We start from the raw sequence: 15282 nt of genomic DNA, 5'->3' as shown, positions 1-15282 counted from the left end.
CCTTTTTCAGGCAAGCCACATACCATTGTTATGTCACTTCTGAATGATTTATGAATTGTGATTCTGTCCTTAGGATCCCATTTTCTGTTGTTGTTGTTGTTTTTTTCCATCAAATTGCCACAGGGGGGAGTATAGGTTCTTGAAAGAAGCGAATAATACTGTTTAAAGGATTTGATACCAATTATTATTAAGAATGCCCATTTCTAAAATATCTAAATATATTAATACCCTTGAGAAAATTGGAATATTTATGATAAGTTAATATGTTAGGCCACCGTTCAACCTTAGATTTAATGTCTCTCTGTGACATGAAGAGGTGAGTGAGTGTGTGTGTGTGTGTGTGTGTGTGTACACATATGGGCATTATTGGTACTATAGGAGAGAGGAGACATTTTAAGTTTCTAGTTTTGCCACTAAGGTCATAAAATGAAAGAGGAAAAAGGAGAGAAAGAAAGAGAGTAAGTGTTAATATATATAAAATGAGGATGAGAATGATTTGGATACAGTAGTGTGACATGGCTTTATAATATGGATGATACTGAACCCACTGGGTACATATGGGGGAATTTAACCTGATGAAATTCAATAGCTAGATAATTCTAGTTCTAGCTACAACTGTGGGAGTGGAAAATAAAATATTTCTTTAAATAATACAATTGCATTTAAGAGCTTCAAAAACTGTGATCTGATTTTATAATACTAATAGCCAAAAACATGGTTACTTCCTCTTTGGAGAAAAGTGTAACAAAAGTCCTAGAGAAGCTTACAGGTTGGGAAGGTTACATACGGAACCAATGCGACCCTTCCCTGTTGGGAGATAATCATCTTTGCAGATGGTTGGTCAGCCGTCATCTCTCTCTGCTTCTCCAGGAAAGTCCATCTTCAGGACTTCCTGATATGCCATAGTTGAAACCATATTTCTCACAATTTTCCTTCCTTTCCCTCTTGAGTTTGGTGCAGTGTTCTGAGGAAACCCTTTCCTAAAGATTCTTATTCTTATGGGATTTCTTCCTATGTGTCATGATAGCATGCCTACTGATTTGTGGACTTGCTGGGGACTTTGTACTTGGCTCACGTTCTTTCATTGAACCCCAGCCACTGCCGCCATCATGGGTTATGCCAATACTCACCAGAACCACCATCCAAACTTCTAAGTTCTTGTTGCCTGCTTCTTTTAAGCCCTTTAGGACTTGCCCCAAACCCTGACATTACTTAGAACTACTCCGACCCCTTGGGTCCTAACCCATCTATCCTCTCCTGCTCTCTCTCTCACTCACCCTTTCTGTCCATTATTTGACCCAGTTGAGACCTTGGTTTCTTGCCCCCTTCTTTTCTTCTGAGCATGTGGCTTTGCTTCCTTATCTATCCATGGAGTCATGTTTTATGTCAACAGCCTCTTGTTAGGACCTCTGGCATTCAGCCTCCCAAGTTTTTATTAAGCCAGCCCCCCGTCTTAGTTGTTCCTGTACTGCCTGTCATATATTTGTGGTCTCCAGTCCCAGCTGGACCCTCAGTTCTGCTGTGTTGTGCTTGTCGTTATTCTGGTCAGCTTTTTCTTATCTTTTCCCTTACTTCCCTTCCAAACCTTATTCTTCCCTCAGGGGTCCTACCCTGGCCCTACCGCAGCTCTCAGCAGAGCAGCAGTCCTTCCTGCATGAAACCATCAGGCATGACCAGCTCAGATGCCCTTCCAGGACTGATGGGTCCTCAGCCTCATATTCTTTCCATTGGTGTAGAGCTGCACTGTTCAATTCAAGTCATATACAGCTGTTCCAGTTTAAATCAGCCAAAATTTAAAATTCACTTCCTCAGTTGTACTAGTCACATTTCAAGTGTTCAGTAGCCACATACAGCTAGTGGCTACTATATTGGATGGTATAGTGAACCTTGATGTTGTTGTAGCAAGTTCCATTGGGCAGCACTGGCACAGACAGACTTTTGCTCGTGCTGTTGGTCCAACTTCGCCTGTCTCCTATGCAACCATGTTCTCTCTTCTCACTTTCTCTGGTCTTTCAGTTTCTTTTCTTCTAGAAGTTTCCTCTCAACCTATAAAGATGTGCACATTTCTTTCACCTGAAAACAAGAATCCCCAAACAAACAAAACAACCTTCCCATATGCTGTTTTTTTTTTTTTTTTTTTAAATTCTGAGGCTTCTAAAACATACATACTCATATGCACAATCACACACACACACACACACACACACACACACACACACCTCTGTATTTACTATCACCAAATACTTAACCTTTGATTTACCATCAACCCACTGCAATAAGTCTCCTGAGCTAGCACTGCAAATTAGCACCAAAGCCCCTCTTCCTTGCTAGATCCAGTGGGTTCTTTTCAGTTCTTAAATAACTTGATCTCTCTGTGGGTGGTGGTGTTGAGTCTCTTCTCTCTCCATCTCTTTGACCATTTCCTTTGGTCTCCCTTGAATCTTATTTTCCTCTGCCTTCCCCTCTGATGCAGATGTCCCATAGTCTTTTGTCCCTGGTCCTTTTCTTACCTCTGTATCCTTTAACCACCATTTCAAACTTGTTTCTGGGTTCATCTGTGCTGTGTACAGGACATTAATCTGAATGTCTTACACAGATCTTAAAATGCGCATGTGCAAAACCAAACTCATTCCCTCTACCCCCAAGTCTCTTCCCTTCAATGCATTCCCAGATTTAATGATTAGAAGCAGCATACCACTCCATAGTAAAGCCTGTGTATTGTTGGATGTTCTTTTTTTCTCCTTCACCTCCTGTATTTAATCAGTCACAAAGCTCTGTGGTCTCTACTTTCTCAGTATATCTTCCCAACATAGCATGCCATATGAATCATGCTTTTGTCTGAATCAGTGCATTAGTCTTGCTGTTAAGTGGTCTTTTGACCCACATTATTCGCCCTCTTCCATTTATTCCCTCCACTGCTGCCTGAAGAATCTATCAATGCGAAGTGCTTGCTCAACCTGCTTAAAATCTTCACATAGTTTCCACTGCCTCCAAGATAAGGCCCTGTGTCTGGCTCCTATCTTGTCCATTTTTATATCTCACTGCCCACCAACCCTGCTCTATTCTCTGTTTTTCATTTCCTGTTTTGTTCTAGTTAGTTTCAGTAACTTGCAATTTTATCATGTGTTTCATGCTGTATAACTTTGGTCATCTTGCTCATTCAGCACTTAGGGAAGTTATAACATGTGTTTATACCAAATACACTTTTTAAAATTTTTTAAAATGTTTTTTATTTATTGCTCAGAGGGAGACAGAGAGAGACAGAGAGAGACAGAGACAGAGTGAGCAGGGGAGGGTCAGAGAAAGAGGGAGATACAGAATCTGAAGCAGGCTCCAGGTTCTGAGCTAGCCGTCAGCACAGGGCCCGAAGTGGGGCTCAAACCCATGAAACGTGTGATCATGACCCGAGCTGAAGTCTGATGCTTAACCAACTGAGCCACCCAGATGCCCCCCACATACACTTTTGACTGCAGTAAGATCTCATTGTGTATTTGATCCAGGAAATATACACTTACACATATACATACACAGTAAAACAAGAATTTCAGAGAGACAATATTTATTGTTAATGTAGGTGATACCTTTGATATTTTAAAATTGATTTCATTCCATTTATTTTAAATGATGGTCTTGATCTCTAAGTTTATTTTTCTGTCTTATTGAACCCACTCATTGGACATTTTATATCCATATCTGTATTTATCTAGATAGATATAGATATAGGCACACACACAGATATATGTATACATACATTTTCTGGATATTGCACTTACAAATGTCCTGGTGAATACAGATTTCATCATTGTGAAAGATAGTTTTACTTTTACATTTGTATTTTATAATGTAATTACTCATAACATTTTCTAATCATGTCACAGTACTGGGATATAGCAGTGCTTTTCAGTGTTTTTTAACATAATGGAATGAATAGAGAATACTATTTTTGTGACATTTTAGAGCAAAGGCTTTCTAAAATTTCTAAAATTTTAGAATGACAAAAGTAAAGGAATTTTTTTCTTAAGATATCAAAGATCATAGCAGAGCTTACTGGCAAATTCCTATCTTTTTTTTTTTTTAAGTTTCTAGGTAATTTAAGGTTTTTCTTGGAAGTTGACTTCTGAGTATTTGTGAATAACCTCTCACATAGTATCAACTGCAAACAAATCCACCATTGAATGAATTCCTTATGTAAAGTTTGGGAGCTGGCTTGAACTTCAAAATATTCTACAAATATTCTATATTTAGCTAAAATTGCATAATTACTAAAGTTTTAGGAACTATGGCGATTTTTATTATAGCATTTTTATATCAGTTCATAGATATTTTGTATTTATTGATTATATAAATAAATTTTCTGAAGCTTATATTCATACCTGTTAAGTTTATGTTTTTTAGAATACTAGGGAATACAGTGTTTATTTTATTCAAGTTATAATTTATTAAGGTAAACAATTCTCTAGAAAAATGAGTAGTATCACTAGTAGGTGTTTAGGAAAAGTTGCTGACTGACTGACTGGCTGATGTAATTTAAAAAATTAATATAGTTGTCGGGGTGCCTGGGTGGCTCAGTCGGTTGAGCCTCCGACTTCGGCTCAGGTCATTATCTCACGGTTCGTGGGTTCGAGCCCCGCTTCGGGCTCTATGCTGACAGCTAGCGCAGAACCTGGAGCCTGCTTCGGATTCTGTATCTCCCTCTCTCTCTGGCCCTCCCCTGCTCACGCTGCCTCTCTCTCTCAGAAATAAATAAAACATTAAAAAATTTTAAAAAACTAAATAAAAAATTGATATAGTTGTTAAGATTGCCTAACCTAAGGCATAAGAAGATCTTAGTTGGAAGCTATTCCAGACCAATAAAGCTATTCAAATAACCTATATTAAAGTCAACCAGTCATTTGTTGTTGTTTCCCTTCCAAATAAATAATTTACAAATTTTTGCAGTTTTGAGAATTTGCTATAATTCTAACATTGTTTTAAGTATAGTGGGATATTAAAAGATACTTAGTTCCTGCTTAAAATGAAGTTACTACAGTCTATTTGCCGAAGCAGATAATATGTGCACTAAGAGTTAAACCAGTGATCTCACATTTGTGTGACATGGGAACCACAGGACATTGAGAACTCTTGAGGATTGGTGTGATGTAGTATTTCACGACCCTGAAATTAGAACCTTCGAGGAACTTTGAAGCATAGATTATGATAGACCCACATGCTATGAGGCTCAAGAACTCTTGCTTGAGTGTCATGGGTCAGTGGTAAGGCATTAAATTTAAGTGGTCACAGATATACCAGACAGTGCTCTGTGAGTAAAGAGACGTAGGTAACCAATATGGAGAAACCTGGTATGACTTTTCAATGGACATAAACTGTGTTAAAGGATAAGGAAAAGAGGAGCAGTAAGGACATTCCAGACTTCGGGAATGGTGTGAACAGTTTTGACTTTGTAAATGCTGTGGCATATATGGACGAGAATAAATGGGCTGTTTTGACCTGAGCCAGCATGGAAATGAACTGCAAAGATTAGGGAAAGGTATGCATTGTAAGAATCAGAATCACAATTTCCTTCTTTTACGCTAATGTTGAGTACATCACTTTTATTTTGAGTCCTCTAATCTTTTGGAACATACATACAGTACTTTGCTTTATAATAGTTCATCAGAGCTTGGAGAGTGCTAAGAAGAAATTTGCAGATTTATAGGGTAAACTTAAGAGAGTGTCAGAACAAAAAATTAGTAATGCTGGAATTGTTATGCTTCTGTTTCTCCTCTTGCTTTAATAAAACTATTTATTAATGTATGTATTACTTTTCCTTTCCACATCCTGCACAGTGCCAGGCATATGGAGAAAACTTAAGGCACAATAAATATTTGTCAAATTAATGCCTCTTTCTTGAGGGCAGAGAGTATATTTTTCTTCTTTTTATGGCTCTCCATGACTCCTTGTATGATGTGGGCTTCCAGTAGCTATAATGGATTGAGAATGTTTATATTAACAAGGAACAGACATGGCTAAAGTGAATATTACTTGATCCAAGCTGCCTCACACATTCTTTCATTCATCCATTTGCTCAGTAATGGGTGGGAAAGTAATGGGTGGACACTGCTAGTGAGGTGTGTTAGTCTAATGAAGACTTTAGCCAGAGTTTTGTGCAGGCTGGCCAATTCTTCTTCATTCTTCAGCTCTTAGTCCACCTGCTACATTCTCTCTTGGCATTCCAGACCTGGCTAGGGTTTATCCATCAATAGCCTTTCTCTACCTGTATGGTGGTTTGCCTGTAGCCCTTACTAGATGGAATTCCACAAGAGCAGAATTGAATCATTTCCCCCTTTGCCCATTGTACGAAGCCTAGCACCTCATTTATAGATGTTACTTGATGGGAATTTGCTTAGTAAGTGTTTGTAGAACAAATATATTCTCTATTGACGGTGTTGTCAGATATCTGGCTTTGAACTGGCAATTTGGCTCTTAAGTATTGTGTTCAGAGACCTAACTGAGGAAACAAGTACCAGAATTATAACAGTTTGGAGACACGAGATGAGCTAACAAGAAAGAATAAGTGAAAAAGTCACAAAAATGCAAAATAAAATGTAAAATGAAGCTTATATTGCCATTAATAAGGTATTCTCATTGACTGGGCATATACATTTTTTTCCCTGGTGCTAGACTTTTCCTGCGCCTTGTTGAAACTATCCAGGCGACCCTTTCAGTATACACCGAGTGTGAGAATGCAGGGCAATAACCTTAGACACTATTCAGTCCAAATGCTGGTTAACTGAAGAAATAAAACCAGATTTCAGGATGCACAAAGGCAGGCGTATTTCAGTGGTTACAGTCTTGTCTGTGTGGCAAGCTCCTCTGTCCACTCATTTTCCTACCACACCATCCTGTTTTTCCAGCAACCTGCTGTGTACAGCCCAGAAATACCTGCAGGGGCCCAGTGGATGCTGGGTGGTCTCCCTCCTCATACACAGTTTCCCTGTGAGCATCCATGTGGTTGGGAGAAGAGAGGAGTCTCTCCACAGTCTGCAAAGGTGACCCTCACGTGTGTTCCTGATAACGATAGTGGCCACCTTCATGAGGAGCCATTAGCCTAAATCCTCACACAACCTGCAAGTTTCTAAAACGCATGTCCTTTTTGTAGATAAGGGGAGTGGCAGAGTGGGGGGTGAGATGGTGTATCATGTCCGTGCCATGGAGCCAATAAGTGTGCCAAACCAATCTTCCCACCAGGCCTCTCTAACTCCCCAAATTCCATACCTTTCTCCAGACACCAGATCACCTTTTATAAAGTAAGGAGTGTATAGTGATCTATCAGTATTTGTTAGGTGAAATGGTATGTCCCCAAGAACAAAGCGTAATGCTTTCTGTAGAGTTTAAATACCTACCTGTTGCTGGATAAATGACTACATGGATAAGCATATGATTCTTAAAAAGAATCACTCACCTGTCACAACACAGATTTAAGATAATTACAGTAACTTACAATTTCATGGAAATGTGAAGTCGAAAGTTAAAGTTCAGGGACTTTATTATTTTTTAGTAACCATTGCATCAGTAGAGCATATAATATTTTGTTTGGTTGGGTATAATAAAAAACTAACAATTTTCCTAGTAAAGTGTACTTGAAAGAAATAATGGAAGTTGTGTAATATACACAATATATATTTAAAGCAATATAAGTGTCTACCACCTCATTATTTTTAAGTCAAGCTATTTTTTTAATTTAAAAAGCCTAATTAAAATATAATTCTTAATGAAGGCATAATGTTTATTTAAAGTTTAACTTAATAAAGAACTGTCCATTTAAGTACCCAACTTGAATAACACTCAGAATTTTATTTTTGCATTCTCAGAACCAAATAAATAATAATTGTTATCTTTAGGTTAGAAACACAGACTAATTTGTTAAAAAAAATTTTTTTTTAAAAACTTGGCAATGTTATTTGTTAACAAATACAGTGAAATCTATCATATCCCTATTTATTTAATTGGGGGTTTTCAGTTCCCACCAGAACTTTTTGAGAATAAACAGAATTTATATATAAGGTTAATGTAATTGCTTACTTTATATCAAGACATGTACCATTATGCAGTTGGAAGCCACAGGCACCTCATGTGTCTTGGTTTGCTCGTTAGCAATTACGTCATTCTGTCCTCAGAACGTATTTGGAAGAGATGTGAAAACAAATGCAAAACTAGACAGAAGACTAATTACTTTTAGCATAAGCAGATTTTTGTGTCTCCAGGTTTGATAAAATGTACTATTTTGTCTAGAAACTCCTTAGGCCTAGTGTGTGCTTGTCTTACACGTCTCTACCTCTAGTAGACGGCTTTGCCTATTAGTAAGTGTGAATTGGCTTGAATTGAATTGAGCTTGAATGGATCGGGCTACTCTTGGGTCAGCTGGCACCGTAAAGGCATGGAGGTGGAGTCTTCCTTCTCACTAACTAATGTGTACAACTAGTTCCTACTTTATAAAACTCTTGGAAATTCTCTCAGATAGTCACAAAGAGTGGACAATGGCTACGTATTAAAATAGGACTTTACAGACTCTGTAAATCAACCTTGTTAGATTTCTCTTCCTTTCACCCTGGATTAGAGTATTACGAGTTATGTATAAATATATACCCTGAGCGACACGTCTCTTAAATTCTGCAGGGCCATTTAGGTAAATAAGTAAGTAGCTTGTCTGTATGGGGTGTGTTTGCATATGGACTAAGATGGTAGAATCACTCTCAAAGAAGACCTTGAGAGTATTACAAGGAGAATTTGACAACTGTCTTAGATATTATGAAGGTGGACAATTGTTATTATGAGACAGTCAAGAGAACCAACAATTGGATTAGAAGATGAATGGGTAAAACAATATAGAGTCAGTGTTTGGTGGATGTCTTAAAAAAAAAAAAGACCTAACATATTAAATAAAAAGAAAACCAAACTGAAAAAATCACTAAAATTGGTGAAACTTACACTCATTTGGTTTGTGGACTAATTCATGATGCATATGTTTAACCAATAATTAAAACAAACCAGTGCAAAGTAAGATCAAACATCTGTCTCCCCTCTCCACCCCCAGAAGGAAGTTAGACTTATTTAACCCACACATTTTATTGGGTTGATTATTAAAGATGAGTTGATCTAAACACTTATACAAATTGCACATATATAGAAGTTAGCAGATAGTGCTAGATGGGCAAATCCTGAAGAGAAGGGAAATGTAATTTCTACTTTGAATATATAATTAGCAAATGTAGGACTAGGAGTTTTCATTTTAGCATGTCATGAAAATAACAGCTTGTTCTTTGGTTTCAGGTAGCAGGAGGAAGTGACTGACAGCCTGACTTGCTGCTGTGAGAAAGGTAAGGTATGCAAGAAAGGAGTCAGTACCTGTGGAAACTCAAACACATGATTACATTCTGACCAAATCTTATCATTTAGCATTTCCATTTGTAAATTAGATTTTTAAAATCTGTGCCTTCTTTGAATTTCAATTTATTTTTTCTTCAAAACAAAAGGCAAGGCATCTGTCCTGTAAGGTGAATAAGCTTTAGGAAGTGTTTGCTAATTGCTCTGTCTTCTAAATGTGGCCTCTCTAGAGTTCATTTTATGCGGTTTGTCTTTAGAAAGTAGCAGGGTCATGAAGACATGTCATGCAGGAAATACTGCCAATTTTACTCCTATTTATAGGAAAAGTTCCATGAAACAAAGGAAACCATTTTTAAACTGTTTTAGGATAGTTTTTTGAAGCTCAGTTTAGGATAGTATAATAGAAATGAAAACATGACTGTTAATTGCAGTTATTTCTTTAATAATAACAATTTTCGTACCAGTTTTGGTGATTAATAATACTATTGATGTAACTCCCTAAAGCCCTTGTGAATTTTTATGTAGGTAAAATTAAAGTCACTGCCCACCCCACCCTCCGCACCCAGCTTGGAATATATATTTAAAGACTTGTCCAAGGCCACATAGCCAGTGGCAGAACCTATGGTAAGTGCACATTTCCTGACTTTAGCTCGGTCTCTATTGCTTTTTTTTTTCTCATTACCTCATCCTATCTAATTTATGATGGGGAAATATATTCTGAGGAAAATGAAAATAAACAAAAGAGTAAAATGAATTCTAGCTGACTGCTGTTGTTTTTAGCAGTTTTCAACATCCTGGTTTATTTCATTCCCAGGGTACTGATGTCCTATAGTAGATGCTGGTGTGCAGCTGGATGCCACAGTGTCTCCAGACATGGGCTCTGGAGTCCGATCACAGGGGGCGAGGCTCTCATTCCATGTGAGAGTTTGTGTCTTACTTCCTTTCTGGAAAATGGGGACTGTAGTAAAACCTACTTTCTGCAGTTGTGAGAATTCCATAAAGTATGGTTTATTTAAAGTGTTCAGTATTGTGTCATATAGATAAGTGCCCCCCAGCTGTAAGATATCATTATATTTATTTTAATAATCAATATTCTCAAGAACTATGGAAGATTTACTCTCTCAATTTAATTTTTTTAATGTTTATTTATTTTTGAGAGAGAGAGTGAGAAACAGTGTGAGCAGGAGAGGGCCAGAGAGAGACAGAAACAGAATACAAAGCGGGCTCCAGTCTCTGAACTGTCAGCATAGAGCCTGACATAGGGCTCGAACTCCACAGCTATGAGATTGTGACCTGGGCTGAAGTTGGATGCTTAACCGAGTGAACCACCCAGGTGCCACTGTCCCATATTAAAATACTTAAAAAAAAAAAAAACTGGAGATCATGTGGAAATTCACTTCCTGGAGAAGGGCTTCTCAGTGTTCCAGTGATTTCTTTTATAAGCATTGTTAGCTCATGGTAAAGCCCAGTAAATGAGAAACAGGAAAATAACGTTTTCAATTATTTAAAACTACAGAAAGCAAAGTAATTGGGAGCTTAGTTACCAAATTAAATTATTTTGCTCTGAAACTCCAGCTTCATGCTAAAGAAGAGTAGACTGAGAAGTCCTTTTAGAAGTGTCATTAGTTCTCAGAAAATAAGTATTGTGATGAATTCTGAGTAAATGAGTTTACGGCATGGATGAAATATTTATTAAGTATGTAAGTTATGAAAGTCGGGGATTTGTCGTAGACATTCTTCATTTGGGGACCATGAAAGTAGTTTTATTTTTGGTTTTGATTATAAAAGTTGACAGCTTCTTTTTTTTTTTTTTTTCTCATCCAGCTCCAAGAGGAGCTACTTGGTTTCTTGGAGGGGAGGGGACTGGAGTTCAGGTCATCATGCAGTGCAGGCTGTGGACTCTGTGGAGGGGCACTTACCTCTCCTTTGACAGGCGAGGAAACTGAATCCCTAGGCATTGTGTGCCCCGCTCAAAGACACATTCTTAGCAGTGGCTGAACCAGTTCTTGAACAAACCCTCTCTTCTGCTCTTTTGATTATACCCTATATCCTTCCTAGTAAAGAATCTGTAACTTAGAATCTTCACAATCCCAGATTCTTTTTTCTTCTCTATTTTTATTGTAGAATGGTACCTGATAAGCAAATCCATTTAACTTGATGTGGGCAGAATGGGCATTTCCTTGGATTAGTATAAACCCATCTCAGTGTTTAATTGGTTAACTCATTATTCACCTATTGAATAATGTGAGTGTTGGTGCTAGGCTCTGGGAATATCAAGATGATGAATACTTCATCTTTTTCCTAATACGTTTAAGAGGAATACAGAGATAAACACATTAAAAAAAATGCTGTGTCTCTTCTTTCAGCTTCTTACCTAGTGAATAAAAATTGTGTTAACAGTGTCGATTTCTTTAAAACTTAAATATTAATAATTAAATAATACATTGCTTGTGGTAAATATAATATGTGTGTCAGAAAGGCAGGATAGTTGATTAAATTTAAATTTTATTTAAGAATTTTATTTTCTTATAAATGATTTTTTGTTAAGTAGGTTATTTAGTTATTGCTGTGAGTTACAACTCCCATAGGCTGGAAGGCCCCTCATCCCTGTTGGATGGCTGGCTGACTGATGAGTTTGAATAGTGTTGAGGATGTAGGAGCCTCTCTTGTAGTCTGATACAGTAGAATCCAAGGCGATGGTGGTAGATTATAGCTCTCCTGACAGAAATATATCTCCTTATATAATTCTGATGGTCAAGGTCACTGTTTTAAGTAGTCAAAGTTGCTTTAAGCCTCTCAGTGATTGAAACTAATTGATTAGTCATGATCTAGACAAAATAAGACTTCCTTTGGCAGGGAAAATTAATTGAAACACCAGAGGCCCATGTAGCTAACCTAGAATTCACTTCAGGATTCTTTGCCTTCTAGATGCCTTGCTTATACTGGAGTTCAAGATTCTGAGGATCACCTAGTTTGCCTGGTATGAGTGCTCACCTGATTTTCTGCCACTTTGACATTGAATTGTGCTTGTTCTTGTTTGCTATAGTAAATCAGGCTGTTTCTACTGCCTGCTATTTTAGTAGGCTACTCCCTATACCATTAACTCTGCCTAGCCTTATTCTACTATGTCAAACTGTATTTACTGCTCTATTAATCTTAAGGAGGGGACCTGATTCTCTCTTGATGCCCATATCATAAATGAAATATAAGAAGAAAGTGGCTTTGTTACCAGACCAGGGAAAAAGAAGTCAGAATTTGGGATAACCAAAGTGGCTAGGACTAGAGCGATGCATTTCTAGAGAGAAGGAAACCACAGAAAAGTAGCCCAAATGTCTACATATAAATTCTGCTCATTTGCTAACTAACCAACCTGCGCATCAGCAGGGCAGAGACCTCCAGATACCTAGTACAAAAGTATATTGGATGGCCAGAGATCTGATCTGGGATATTTGCAGCCATATGGTGCTGGGGGAGAGATAGGAGTTTAAGTGTTGCCAAGGAAGAGGGAAGAGAGGTGTTGGTAAATAACCTGGGGCTTCCAGTGGAGACCCTGTTGTCACATCCTATGAGTAGGGATAGAACTGTAGGAAAACGGAAATAGGTGCTAACAGAGCTTACTGTGAAGCCTAGAAAGGATCAGGAGATCTACCAGATTTTTTTTTTCTGAATGCCAGGAAAATATTTAACCCTCTTTGAAGAAATATATCATTCAGAGTCTCCATAGTTTTCAATAAAAAGTGGCAAGGCATGCCATAAAACAGGAAGAAGTGACTGAAACCCAAGAGAAAAAAAAATCTACAATAAATCCATAAATGATGGAGACATTGCACTTATCAGATAAGGGACTTTAAAATAGCTATGGTCTTAATATGATCAGGAAAATGGTGTACCAAAATAGTTGAAGAGATGCATAACTTCAACGGAGGATTGGAGTCTAAAGAGATTTGTCAAATGGACATTCTCCCACTGAAGTATAATATAAGAACTTTAGACATAGTGAATAGATGGATGAACACTTTAGAACACATGGTGAAGAAACTGGAAAACCAGAGCTCCTTTGGTAACTCAGTTGGTTAAGCATCTGACTTCAGCTCAGGTCAGATCTTGTAGTCTGTGAGTTCAAGGCCCTCATCAGGCTCTGTGTGGACAGCCTGGAGCCTGGAGCCTGGAGCCTGCTTCAGATTCTGTGTCTCCTTCTCTCTCTGTTCCTCTCCTATTCAGGCTCTGTCTCTCTCTCTCTCTCTCTCTCAAAAAATAAAAGTTAAAAAAAAAAAAAAGAAACTGGGAGACCAGATCAAATAAGCTGAGAGAGAAAAAAAAGAATGGAAAAAACAAATTAGTGCATAGGAAACACATGGTACACAAAGCTGACTACTGAAGTTACTATTCTTCAGAAAGAGAGTTGATCCTGAGGAGGTCCACAAATCATGTCCTTCTAGACTATTGGATACTATTGGAAACATACTTAGATACTTCTAATTTTGTTGCTGACTCAAAGCATTTGAGGCTCAAAGGTAATTCAGAGAAGAGATAATTTTGTTGGCTTTAATTTTAATGGAAACCTTGTTTCCTTTAAGTGGTTATTTTGCCAAAATTTGACAACTTCTTAAAAGAGACTAGAGTACGAAGTACTAGGGAGTAGGAATGATCCAGGTCAGGCTTTCTTCCTAAAGAAAAAAAAATACAATGACATAAGAATATATTAGTATTTCTGTGTTTATGTTTTATTCTTATTCTGGTTTTCATTTCAAAACTATTTGCATCAGTAGCAGATACCTGCCCTCTTCACTTTCTCCTGTTCTCTTTGCTTTTCAGTTTTGATCTGATAGTGCTTATGCTCCTGGCCTTTTTACTGTATTAAACTATACTCCATATGGTTTTCTGTTTCTGAAAATTAGGCAGAGAGGAGAATTTTGGATCCAAGCGTTTGTAATTTGCACCATGAAAACTGCCTCACCAGCTGCAATGCATCTTTAATGGTTTTTAAACTACTCCTTGAGACTTTTGTGCATTGCATATAGACCCACCCTGACACTGTTGGGGAAAAATAATATGCTCTTACAATAGTCTTATTGGTATCTTAGGAAAGATAAAAATATGAAGACACATTTATGAAGATTTTAAAGAAAAGTGATAATATATTTTTTCTCTTTCCTGTTTACTAAGTTTCAACCAAAAAATTGACCTCAACCCATTGTTTGGTATCATAGTTTTGGCTATTTTTATATAGCCATATATTTTTATATAACCATAGTTTTATGTATTTGGAAATATACAAATTTCCCTTCCTCCTCTTCTCTCTTTTACCTCACAGCTTTCCCCCAAGTCCCTGGTGGTAAAGGGGTATCTCCTGGACATTCCATAACACATGAATCTAATTGCAGATAACTGATTACCCCGCAACTCTGCTTGATGCACTATGATGACCTAATTTCTGAGGATAAGAAAAGACCAGACTTTGTTTATAAGCGCTTACACTAAAGGTGTGTCTGAAGGCACATTGAGCTGGGTATTAAATCGCTTTAAATACTTTTTTCTTTGTTATGAAATGCTCCTACAGATGTAATGAGATTTGACTTTCTCAAGTTATATGTGGTAGGAAGAGTGAGTATTATTAGCCCCATTTCACAATGAAGAGACTAAGGTAGAGGGAGAAGTGACTCATCCAAAGCAACTGACAGTAAGTATTAACCTCAGGCCTTTGTACTGTTCACTGTTAACAGCCTTACTTAGGAGGCTTGGGTGGACTGGTAGGTAGATACAGGGGGCATTATTATTAAAATGCTTTCATAGTATACAGGAAGGACTATCCCTAACTTAAACCCATAATAGCTATAGACTATATTTTTGAATATTGTTCTGGCAGCAGTAGAAAAGAGATATTCTTTTTTCTTTTTTTTTTTTTTTTTTTATTTTATT

The sequence above is a fragment of the Hyaena hyaena genome, unplaced genomic scaffold, assembly GCF_003009895.1.
Source record: "Hyaena hyaena isolate Hyena2069 unplaced genomic scaffold, ASM300989v1 scaffold_178, whole genome shotgun sequence".
Classification (NCBI taxonomy): domain Eukaryota; kingdom Metazoa; phylum Chordata; class Mammalia; order Carnivora; family Hyaenidae; genus Hyaena; species Hyaena hyaena.
This window is presented reverse-complemented; position numbering follows the sequence as displayed.